The following is a 12,114-nucleotide window of genomic DNA, read 5'->3' as shown; positions in this document are numbered from 1 at the left end:
CTACTACAGAGCGGGGGGGGGGGGGGGCTAACCAAACACCAGAGGCCGAGGAGAAAGGGCGCCGGCACCGCTGAGGGGGAAGGCGGGAAGAGCCCGAGCGGCTCCTGTCAAGCACGTACCTTCCCCGCTCTGTCGCTTGCGGCCGGCTCCCGACTACTCGTGAGGCAGGGCGAACGAGAGCGGCTTCGCTTCACTGCGCCTCACCTCACTCCACCCACCACTGTGTCCTCCTCCTCCCGCTAGCCGGCCGGAAGAAGACGCTAGCGCTGCTATGAAGGGATGGGGAGCGAAGGGCAGCGGCCCGCTGGCTCTTCCGCCAGGCTAGGAAGCGGCGGCCTGCGGGGCGGACTGGGCCCTGAGGCAGCCAATGCCGAGGTCCTGAGAGGCATCACCGCCCCGCCCCGCCCCGCCCCGCCGTCAGGAGGACGCGAATGGAAGTCAGCGCGCAGTCCCTGTAACTAAGGTGGGCGCTTCTGCGGGCTGGTTGCGCTTCCGCGCTTGTAACAGCCTCCCCCCGACACCCCCCCCACCCACAGCCCCCCCCCACACACACACACACCCCCCACACACCTGGCACTACTACCGTATCAGGCGGAGCTTCGCTGATTGCATTTCTTTCTTGAATTAATTTCTGTACTGCCCGATAGCTGAAGCTGTCTGGGCGGCTCAAAAAATAAAACCACAAGGTACAGCGTAAAACAATATCAAATATGAAAGCTTAAAACCGCCACGGAAAACCACGTAAAGTACAACCAGAGATTACAAAGCAACTATGAGCTCCTTGAAAACAATGCAGTGATTACTCGAAGCCAACATGGATTTGTCAAGAACAAGTAAGTCGTGCCAGGCGAAACTGATCTCATTCTTTGATCAAGTCACCTCCCTTGTGGACCGTGGGAACGCTGTGGATATAATAATTGTGTGCTCTTTGGTTTTAATTCTTGTGACCTGCCCAGAGAGTTTCGGCTATTGGGCAGCATAGAAATGAAATACATAAATAATATACCTCAACTTCAGCAAAGTGCCCCAGGATATCCTGATAAGCAAACTAGCTCAAAGTGGGCTAGATGAAACAAGGATCAAGTGGATCCACAGTTGGCTACAGAATTGGACTCAGAGAGTGCTTATCAACGGGACCTTCTCAAACTGGGGAGAGGTGATGAGCGGGGTACCGCAGGGCTCAGTCCTGGGCCCAGTGCTCTTCAACATTTGTATTAATGACTTGTAGAAGGGGGTGCAGGGAATGCTGATCAAATTTGCAGATGACACAAAATTGGGCAGGATTGCTAATACCTTGGAAGACAGAAACAAAATTCAAAGTGATCTTAATAGACTGGAGCACTGGGCTGAAAACAACAGAATGAAATTTAATAGGGATAAATGCCAAGTTCTGCACCTAGGAAAAAGAAACCAAATGCACAGTTACAAGATGGGGGATATGTGGCTCAACAACACTACAAGTGAGAAGGATCTTGGCATTGTTGTCGATCACAAGCTGAATATGAGCCACCAATGTGATGTGGCTGCAAAAAAGGCAAATGCTCTTTTGGGCTGCATTAATAGAAGCATAGCTTCCAAATCCCAGGAAGTACTAGTCCCCCTGTACTCAGCACTGGTTAGGCCTCATCTGGAATACTGTGTCTAGTTCTAGGCACCACACTTTAAGAAGGATGCAGACAAACTGGAGAGGGTTCAGAGGAGGGCAACAAAGATGATCAGGGGACTGGAAACAAAGCCCTATGAAGAGTGACTGAAAGAACTGGGCATGTTTAGCTTTGAGAAGAGAAGACTGAGGGGAGATAGGATAGCGCTCGTCAAATACTTGAAAGGTTGTCACAGAGAGGAAGGCCAGGATCTCTTCTTGACCATCCCAGAGTGCAGGACATGGAATAATGGGCTCAAGTTACAGGAAGACAGATTCCGGCTGAACATCAGGAAAAACTTCCTGACTGTTAGAGCAATATGACAATGGAACCAATTACCTAGGGAGGTAGAGCACCCTCCCACACTGGAGGCATTCAAGATGAAGCTGGATAGCCACTTGTCAGGGATGCTTTGACTTGGATTCCTGCATTGAGCAGGGGTTTGGACTCGATGGCCTTGTAGGCTCCTTCCAACCCTACTATTCTATGATTCTATGATAGCTCATCTTAGTCCTGTGTGCTTCTTCACTGGCACATTTGTTCTGTCACATCTCTTCTAGTAATTGTTCCACTGCCTAGGCAAATTGTATCAGGGGGCGGGGGAGGAGCAATTTTCTAGTAAGCCTCAGGCAACAAAATGTCTTGGGCACACCCTGCTCAAGAATACCCTGATGCTGAAGTAAGTACACTGGTAGGCACAGCTGAGAGCGGCTAACTACCGCCTGCTCACCCAGGCAGGTCTCAGTTATGCATGCCAGATCAGCCGCCTCATCTACTATTAAATCATGGATAATGGAGAACTTATTTTGAACAAATCTGGCATTTCAGAGTGGCTTCCAGAGACCTGAGGGCAGAGACCTGAGGTGGGGGGAGGGCCAGAACAAGGCACAGCTGTTAACTGTCTGGGTCATGTGCCCTTAACCTGGCTAGCTCTCCTGGCAACACTAAGAACATAAGAGCCATGCTGGATCAGAGCAAGGGTCCATCTAGTCCAGCATTCTGTTCACACAGTGGCCAACCAACTGTCGACCAGGAACCCACAAGCAGGACATGAGCGCAACAGCACCCCCCCCCCATGTTGCCCAGCAACTGGTGCACATAGGCTCACTGCCTCTGGTACTGGAGGTAGCACATAGCCATCAGGACTAATAGCCATTGATAGCCCTTTCCTCCAGGAATTTGTCCAGCCTCCTTTTAAAGCCATCCAAATTGGTGGCCATCACTATCCAAATTGGTGGCCATCACTACATGCTGTGGTAGCGAATTCCATAGTTTAACTATGTGCTGTGTGAAGAAGTACTTCCTTTTATCTGTCTTGAATCTCCCACCAGTCAGCTTCATGGGATGACCCCGGGTTCTAGTATTTTGAGAGAGGGAGAAAAATGTCTCCCTATCCACATTCTCCACACCATGCATAATTTTGTACACCTTACCCTCCTTTTTTCCAAGCTAAACAATCCCAGCTGTTGTAACCTTCCCTCATAGGGGAGATGCTCCAGCCCACTGACCATTTTAGGGCAGGTTTAGACAGAAAAAAAAGTCTTACAATTTCCAGCATTCCCCAGCCAGCTTTGCCAGCATTTGTTGGCTGGAGAATGCTGGGAGTTGTAGGACTTTTCTCTGTCTAAACCTGCATAGTACTGTGCCCCTAGTTGCCCTTTTCTATATTTTTCCAGCTCTACAGAAAATATTTTATTTTCTGTAGTGTGTACAGAACTGTACACACTATTCCAAGTATGGTCACACCATAGATTTGTATAGGGGCAGTATGATATTGGCAGTTTTATTCTCATTCCTTTTCTAATTATGCCTAACATGGAGTTTGCCTTTTTTTTTTTTTTACAGCAGCTGCAGACTGGATTGACATCTTCATTTAGCTGTCCACCACAACTCTAAGATCTCTTTCCTGGTCCCTTACCACTAGCTCAGATCCCATTAGGCTATACTTGAAGTTGGGATTTTTTGTCCCAATGTGCATCACTTTACACTTGCTTACATTGAATTGCATTTGCCATTCAGATCCCCATTCTCCTAGTTTGGAGAGATCCTTTTGGAGCTCTTCGCTATCCCTTTTTGTTTTAGCCACCCTAAATAATTTGGTGTCATCTGCAAACTTGGCCACTTCACTGCTCATTCCTCATTCCAGATAATTTATGAACAGGTTGAAAAGCATTGGTCCTAATACAGATCCCTGTGGGACCCCACTATTTACTTCCCTCTATTGGAAGAATTTACCCTTTATTCTGCTTTCTGTTCTTTAACCAGCTACTGATCCATAAGAGGACCTGTCCTCTTATTCCATGACTGCGAAGTTTGCTGAGGAGTTTTTGGTGAGGGACTTTGTCAAAAGCTTTTTGGAAGTCTAAGTAAATAATGTCTACTCTGGAAAAAACACTAACTCCCTCTACCCATAACCAGACTAATCAGGGGCCCTGCTGCCCCCCCCCACTTGGCCCCATAGCCTCTCTTCCAGGTATATCACCAGATTTTAAGGCAACTCCCCCACCCCAAACCACAGAAATACATTTAGGGGACAGCCCTGGCAACCCCCCAGAGCATTTCCCTCCTTTGGTGTCTCCGCCTTTGGGGTAACCTCTGCTGGGATGCATGCGTGCTCACACACACACACCCATTAGGGCCTGGCAGATAGGAGTCTTCCCAGGAGACATACACAGGGCTCTTTCACACTGAGCTTTTATCCTGAGATTGAGATGGCGCCTTCACGGAAGTTTGCAGGGTCTTTACATGGCACTGTAATCATTCAAGGCAACTCCTGCACTAAATGCCCTTTGTTCCATTTTTAAATAGATCACAGATAATGAGCTATCAAATTTCCCCACTGTGTTCCGCTTCAGTTTCCTCGAAAATAGGAAAAGCGGCAAGAAGAGGAGAGGGATCAATGAAAGATAATGGAAGATTCAGGGAGAAGGAGGGAGGAAAGGAAGCACATGAAAAAGGGAGCCATTGTGATCCTGCATTTAAAACAGAAGCAGAAAGCCCCATTTTAAATGCAGGATTTCAGGCTAGTGTAGAGATGCCTACAGCTGGCGCAAATCAGTAAGCAATCACCCCGGGAAAGTTTTTTCTTCAGCTCCAGCCAGGGCTAGCTTCTCTCAGGCAGCTAAAGACAGTCTGGGCAGGGCCAGTAAGATGGCCCTCCTTGGCTAACCTGCCCCGTAGATTTTCCAGGTGCCTTCCTTTATTGGTCCTGGGCTTGACCAACAAGGTCCTCATTCCTCAGAGTCCTTGAGCTTTTTAAAGAGACCCTGTCCCAATTCCCTGTCCCTCTGTTTAACCAGCCCTAACTTTGGCTGGCTACTGTTGCTGGGCAACCAGGAACACCTGGGGGATTGTATGGTGACCCCCGATGGCTCTTGAAACTGTCTTTTACCATTTTCAGTTCTGTATTTACAGGGAACTTTTTTAAGGCCTAGATTCATGTATATTCCCATTTTTCCTGTTTATCAGGAAAGGTGACTCCCTATTTTATAGTATTTGTCTCTGGTAAACCCTTGTCCATATTTGCCTTTTGGATATGCGCCATATACTTGCACCAAAGTTCTTCAGGATTCAGCTTCCTCTCTCAGGTCTCTAGAAGTTCAGTCCCTGTTGCATTGCGATTCTAGTGCTCAACATGGATATAAATGAACACATGGTCACAAAGTTGGGAGAAAGGTGACAATGTCTGGGCTTGTTTAACTTAGGAAAAAGGCAAGTATAAAATTATGCGTGGTGTGGAGAAAGTAGAGGGTAACTGCAGAATAGCACCTCCTCGATCTGTGGAGTCTCCATGTGATTTAGAACCCTGATTTTCCAGGTTAAACATTCCCTGCAAGTTGAAAACTAGAACATCAGGAAGCAGACTGGTCTAGAGGGGCCATGTGTCACGGTTGGAACTGAGCCCATAGAGCCCCAAAGCAGCTCTGATTCTGAGGAAAAGCTACAACCCGTAGGAGAGGAGTCCGCTTGTCTCTCAGAGGCGCAGCTGCAGGGAGAGGGCCCCCCTGCTCGCATTCCTGAGAGAGATAGTGACCCTGGCAGTGAAACAGCAGGAGATCGGTTGTTGCTAGACGCAAGGTGCCGGCACAGAGAGACGCAAGGCACGATGTGGAGGGAACATAAAGGAGGCGCTCCGCCTGCTTGGTGCTATGGCAACGGCTGCATCTCGATGCCCCACGGGTAAGGGGGGAGCCTCCCCCACTAGCCCATAAGTTCCAGAGCTTTCCCGCCTTTCTCCTCCAAACGGCGACCAACTGCGTACATGGAGCTTAGGTTACTCTGCTAAGATACCCATTGCAGTTCCTTGCTTAGTCGCTGGCAATTAGCATCTGAAAGAGTAATTAAGCTGTAAAGGAATAAAGCCTTGGAAATAATCCCTTTTGTCTGCATCTTGTTTTGGCTACTGGTGGGGTCCTTAAGAGGCAGCTAGGGCGCTCCTGACACCATGGCTCTGTGGTAGAGCACCTGCTTTGCATGCAGAAGACCCCAGGTTCGATCCCTAGGATCTCCAGTTAGGGCTGGAAAAATTCCTGCCTGAAATCCTGGGGAGCCACTGCCAGTCGGTGTTGACAATTAGTGATGTACGAAAGGGACTTACCTGGTCCCGCAGCTTGCTTTGCGGTGGGGGGAGGCGCTTCGGTTCTCCCCCCGAAGTTCATGGCAGGGAGGGAGGCGCCCCGCCTCGCCCGGCCGAAATTCAGGCCGGGGGGGGAGGCACCCCGCCTCGCCCGGCCGAAATTCAGGCCGGGGAGAAGTGCCCCGTCTCCCCGGCCGCGAAAGAAAAAGTGGAAAAAAAAAAAACACCCCGTGATAGGCTACGTAACGATTAACGTAGCCTATCACGGCTAGATTTCTGAAGTCAGCCGTGATAGGCTATGTTAATCATTATGTAGCCTATCACGGGTGACTTTGGGAAAAAAAAACGCGTACGCAAATGGCGGCACCCATGGGCGCCGCCATTTGCGTTCCTTATTTGGTCCCGGTAGTTTACGTAAAGATTTACATAGACTACAGCGAAAATAAGGGCAACGCTATTTGCGTTGCCCTTATTTTCGCCGTAGCCTACGTAAATCTTTACGTAGACTAGCCGGGCACAAATAAGGAACGCAAATGGCGGTGCCCATGGGCGCCGCCATTTGCGTATGCGCTTTTCCCCCCCCCCAAAGTCACCCGTGATAGGCTACGTAACGATTAACGTAGCCTATCATGGCTGACTTTGGAAATCTAGCCGTGATAGGCTACGTTAATCGTTACATAGCCTATCACGGGGTTTGGGGTTTTTTTTACTTTATTTTGTAATGGTGGCGGTGGCAGCCGGTCGGAAGACTGGCCGCCGCCGAAACGCTGCCGGGACCCACCTCCGGGAGGGACATTCGCAGGAGGTAAGTCCCATCCCGGGGGGGAGTGGCGGGGGGGTGGCGGAGAATTTCACCGCCAATTTCGGGGGGCCGAATGCGTTGGCATTCGGCCTCCCCGAGATTCGGGGAGAAATTCACGGCCATCCCTATTGACAATACTGGGCTAGATGAACCAGTGGTCTGACTCAATACAAGCCAGCTTCCTATGTTCCTAGAACATTTCTCCATGGTATGGTAGAGATTTCCCCCCACACACACACACACCTTTTCACTGAGATTTAAAAAGCAAACATAGGGGAGCATTGATGAATCGGCATCCCATAAATGTGGCCTGAAGTGGTACACTCTACCACCTCAAGCTTCTTCCTTTTTGTTCTGCCCACTAGGTCCACATTATTCTCAAGGTACAAAATATTGTATTGCCTATGAAATACAGCATAGGCAAGCAACGAACCAAGACCAACCCAACCTTCTTAATCAGCAACTCCTGTTAGATCAGCCCACTGGGATTTTTGCATGATTTCAGTGTCAGCAGGACTCACTGTGAACATTTTCAATGCTCCACTTCCAATGAAGGCATGAGAAACATCAATGTCCTAACAAACTGGCTTGAGGTATTTTTCCTGGCAAGAAACCACAGGCACAGTGGCATACAGAACAGTTTCAGAAGTTTGCTGGTAGTATCTCAAAGCATCAAATCTACAGGAGATGGGTTATTCTGGCCAAGGCTCTGGGGGCCATAGGCTCAATGTGTTTGTAGTTTCGTAATGTAAATAATGCGTTAATTGCTACGACCTATACATTTAACTCTATTTTTACAGTTCAGTGCAAAATACCGAATCCAAAGAAAGCACAAGTGGGGTCCAAGCAAAATACTAAACTCCCTTTTCATGTCAACAGTTGTGACAGAAAACTCCACTGAGGCACAGATGGCAGTCACTTTGTTAATCTTGCCCCATAGATGTGTGGAAAATAAATTTAAAAGCAACATGGGCAGGGGGAGAATCGAACATATGTGGTAAGAAACATGCAGAATGAGCGAGAACTGAGTCAATACATAATAAAATAGCAGCAGAGAGAAACATTTGGTTCTTCAAAGCATCCAGTGGTATAAAATGCTATGTGGAGATTGCTGTTTAATTAATGCAGGTGCATATGCTGGAACAACTCGTATATTAACTTTTCTGTATTTATACCAAGGAAGTGCCGAATGAAATAAGACACTGCATGCATGCTTTAGGGACGCCATGCTTCTAGCAGATTTGGGCTTCATCACTCCCACTGGGGCAAGACTGATCCTGATGAGTGGAGCTATTTTTATTCGATTTTAGGTGCACATGGAAGAGTTCAAACATTTTTGGTCATCTTGATTCAGGGTGACTGAGGACAGCGCCACGCATTGTGATTGCTGTGGGAACACTGATATTACAGCAAATGCATAACATGTGGCTGTAACACACATGGTACATGTATATTTAAAAATAAAGGTAGCCATGTTTGCTGTAAGAAAATTTCCAGAATCCATATTAGTGTAAAGCCTATATTAGGCCAACCAAAAGATCACTAAAAATGTGCAAGATCTCAAAAGTGTGCACTTTGTTGTGATCTTTTGGCTGGGCTAATGAAGGCATTATACTAACGTGAATTTTGGAATGCATATTTAAACACATGGGTAGACACAGTGGTGGGTTGTGTGGTGGCTTGCTCAAGGTTCACTATGAGCTTCTGCTTCTGAGCATTGCTGAATGGGGGAGGGGGGATCCAGCACCCTTACCAGAGGGCGTCATGAGTTGGTGGTGGAGTAAGCAGAGTCACTGCTTCGGCACCCAGCCAAATAACAGCACCCCGCACAGGTCACCCACACCAGATCCTACTATCCACTCAGCAGCGATCCTGTTGCCCAGTGTTAAAGCAACAGCCTTGGTGCCTCTGCTACTGCCTCGTGATACTGTCTAGCGAAGTATCAGCCCCCCCCCACCTTCAGTGGCAGAAGCCACCAGTGTGTACCTAAATTTGGGAACACAGAAAGGCAAACGTTCATCTTCACTTCCCCCACCTGCTGCTGCTTCATTAAGCAGGGATTGAGACCTACTCCCCTCACCGGGGCCGCTAGAACCACCTACTCTGTGAGCTGGAAAGGAAGAGGAAGTAAATGTCACCACCATCTTCTCTTCAAATAGGTTTTCAAAACTATTTAAATTATATAAATCCTCCCTTTCCCTCATTCCTTGAGTATCACGTCTTACATTTAGTTTCTAAGCCTAAGGGCAGGGACTATCATGCTTTGACCTCTGTAAGCCATTCTGGGATCCTTTTCAGCTAAAAGGATGGGTATAGATGCTGTAAATAAATAAAATGAATAAACCCTGGCCCAGTCAGATTTTCCAGGCCCAGGTAGACAGGTGTTTAAAGAGGCACATACATGGATGGACAAGCGCCATATTAAATTTTTGTTATGATAATGTAATCAGTATGACATAGGTAGCTGCGATGGCTGAGTGATCAGACTCAAATCCAACAGGATTGGGGGAAGGACCATAAATAGAAGAGTGGATGCTTTACCTGCAGAAGGTCCCAGGTTCAATCCCTGGCATCTCCACTTAAGAGGATGAGGTAGAAGTTGATGGGAAAGAGCTTTCTACCTGAGTGCCTGGACAGCCACTAACTGTCAGAGTAGACAACACTGGGCAAAGATGAACAAGTTGTCTGGCCTGATATATAGCAGCTTCCCAGGTGCACTATGTACAATCGTCTAAACGTCAGCGGAGAATGGGTGCCTTAAGGCTTTTGCTTTTAAAAGACCTTTGGAAACAAAGGCAGAATTAATGTACATGTTGTATTTGACCAATGAACATGGGAAACACTGGTGTAAACCATGTCCTTGAGGCTGAAATCCTGTACACACTTACCTGGGGAGTAAGTCCTATAAACTCAATGGTCTTATTTCAGAGGAGACATGCATAGGATTGTGCTGTAAGCCTGCCTGATACAATAAGTTGGATCCAGACCTAGTCATACTTAGAAGAGACTTATTGACACTGATGGGACTTACATTAGTCATGACTAACAAGTGCCATTAATTTCAGTGGGTTTACTCTAAGTATGACTAAGTCTGGATCCAATCCAATAATGTCCATGTTTCCTACAGGAATTGTAAAGTGTAAAACTGTAAATGGCTACCATGACCAATGTAGATTACCTGTGTAAAGACAAAATATATATTTTCCTACAAAGTCTATCTGTTAAGGACTACATTGAGAACATTTGGTCACAAGCCACATAAAGGTCTGTTTAACAAAAGTATTCTGAGTTACCCTTATTTTCTGAGGGCATGGCATACTTCATATTTCCTTTTAGATCATATCCTTTTATTAACCCTAATCTAAACTGATTATATCAAACCAGGGCTCCACCTGCCAAACACGTAATTGGTGGTGTTTAGAATTTCAAACTGGGGCTAGCGATGTCAGAGAATACCGCCACGGACTCCACGGACGCCACGGACTCCCCCCGGAATCCGTGGCAGAATGGCCTCCCCCACCCCGCCACCCCGGGGAATCCCCCCAGGACAGAGCGTACCTGGTGGCGGATGCGGCAGCTCTGGCAGGTCTCCTGGCCACTGCCGGGCTGCTGCGGCTGCCATTTGCGTCCTTGCAGTAAGCCATGATAGGCTACGTAAGTATATAGCCTATCACAGCCAAAGGGAGGGGCGCAAATGGCGTAGCAGCCGCCATTTGCGTGGCTGCCTTTTGCAATGATAGGCTATATAAATACTTACATAGCCTATCACGGCTTACTGCAAGGACGCAAATGGTGGCTGCTACACAGCAGCCCGGCAGCGGCCGGAACTCCAGCTGCGGCCGGCCCTGGTTGGCGGCTCCGTAGAACCGGCCAGGGAGGATTCCAGGGGAGGGACAGAGTGCCTCCCCCCCCACCGCGAATGCACCGGAGCGGAGCCAGGTAGGGGTTTCGTACATCCCTAACTGGGGCTGTGTGTGTGCAGCCCTGGCTGGTGGACTGCTCAAGGCAATCATATATGGAGCAGCCTTTGCATGTGCAATTCCCAACAAACCTGCTTCAATTTGCATATGGTTCTTTGCTGTATTAGGAACTTTAAAAACAAATTCAGCACTTGGCAGATCAGGAGGCTTATGTTGATTGGGAACATGAAAGTGAAGAAGAGTTGTTTGCATGCTGACATGTTCTCTATATACATTTCCCTCTAATAAGCTGTCTTTGTAGTCTCTCAGGCTAGCACACACATTGCACTGGCCTTCCCCAACCTAGTGCCCTCCAGAAGTTATGATCTACAATTCCCAGCATTCCTGGCTATTTGCCATGTTGGCTGGGGCTGATGGAAATTGAAGTCCAAAATATTGGGAGGTTACCAGGTTCAGGAAGGCGGCATTATACTCACACACAGGATTGCTGCCAAAATTGTTGTCCTTACAACAAATGATCCTAGCCCAGCTCTTTGTTTAGAACTATTTACCATACAGAGTAGGAAAAGGGCTATAGAAATATTATTAGTATTAGACAGAGCTGTGCATAAATGGCCTCTTAAAATTCTCCACCTTATTTGTGGGCAGATAAATTGTGGGGGAGGACAATTTCACCACATTTCTCCAGGGACAGGAGAAATTCTCAACAGTTTCTCACAGGCAGGGCTCCCCATTGGCAGGGATTGTCGCACAGCTTTTTTCCCTAAAGGTTTTAGTTTTTTTGTGCTGCCACTGCAAGTGGCCACAGCATCAACCGAGTTGGCAGTTTCCCAGCTCCAGGGAAGAGGTTACTGCTGTGCCAAAATCTGTCCCCCTGGAAGTTTTTGTTCCCCCTAAAAAGGGGGCTTCCATTGGTCTGCCTCATTTTCAGCATGTTTTATAATATAGTTTTGTGGTATTTTTGAGCTTACCTAGTCATTGTGAGGCAGCTGAGGGTGCTGTGTGTGTGTTTTCTTTCTGTTACACATCTCTCCATTGCTCTGCAGCCTCCTAGGCTGCCTGCGCTTTCTGTTCTGAAAAAGCCCCATGAGAGAAATATATGACACCTTCCCCTGGGCTTTAATTGAAGTGCAATAAGCCAAGGAGGCAATAGGCAGCTGGAGAGATGACTGT

The 12,114-nt window shown here is 47.8% G+C and overlaps 1 protein-coding gene across 4 annotated transcripts in view; it reads right to left on the bottom strand.

Annotated features, from left to right (window-relative positions):
* The window catches only part of LDAH (lipid droplet associated hydrolase), a 144,442-nt gene extending 143,960 nt beyond the window's left edge, over positions 1 to 482 (bottom strand). For 2 of the 4 annotated variants that reach the window (XM_084826513.1, XM_084826512.1), the window contains exon 1: positions 205 to 479. The gene's annotated coding sequence lies outside the window, so the exon portion shown is untranslated. Of the gene's footprint in view, positions 1 to 119 lie in introns of all 4 variants that reach the window. The other 2 variants (XM_084826514.1, XM_084826511.1) reach the window with 2 other exon arrangements.
* Between the last annotated feature and the right edge of the window lie 11,632 nt (positions 483 to 12,114).

Source organism: Heloderma suspectum, chromosome 1, assembly GCF_057233095.1.
Source record: "Heloderma suspectum isolate Gila_16-S chromosome 1, 16-S_ref, whole genome shotgun sequence".
Classification (NCBI taxonomy): Eukaryota; Metazoa; Chordata; class Lepidosauria; order Squamata; family Helodermatidae; genus Heloderma; species Heloderma suspectum.
This window is presented reverse-complemented; position numbering and strand designations above follow the sequence as displayed.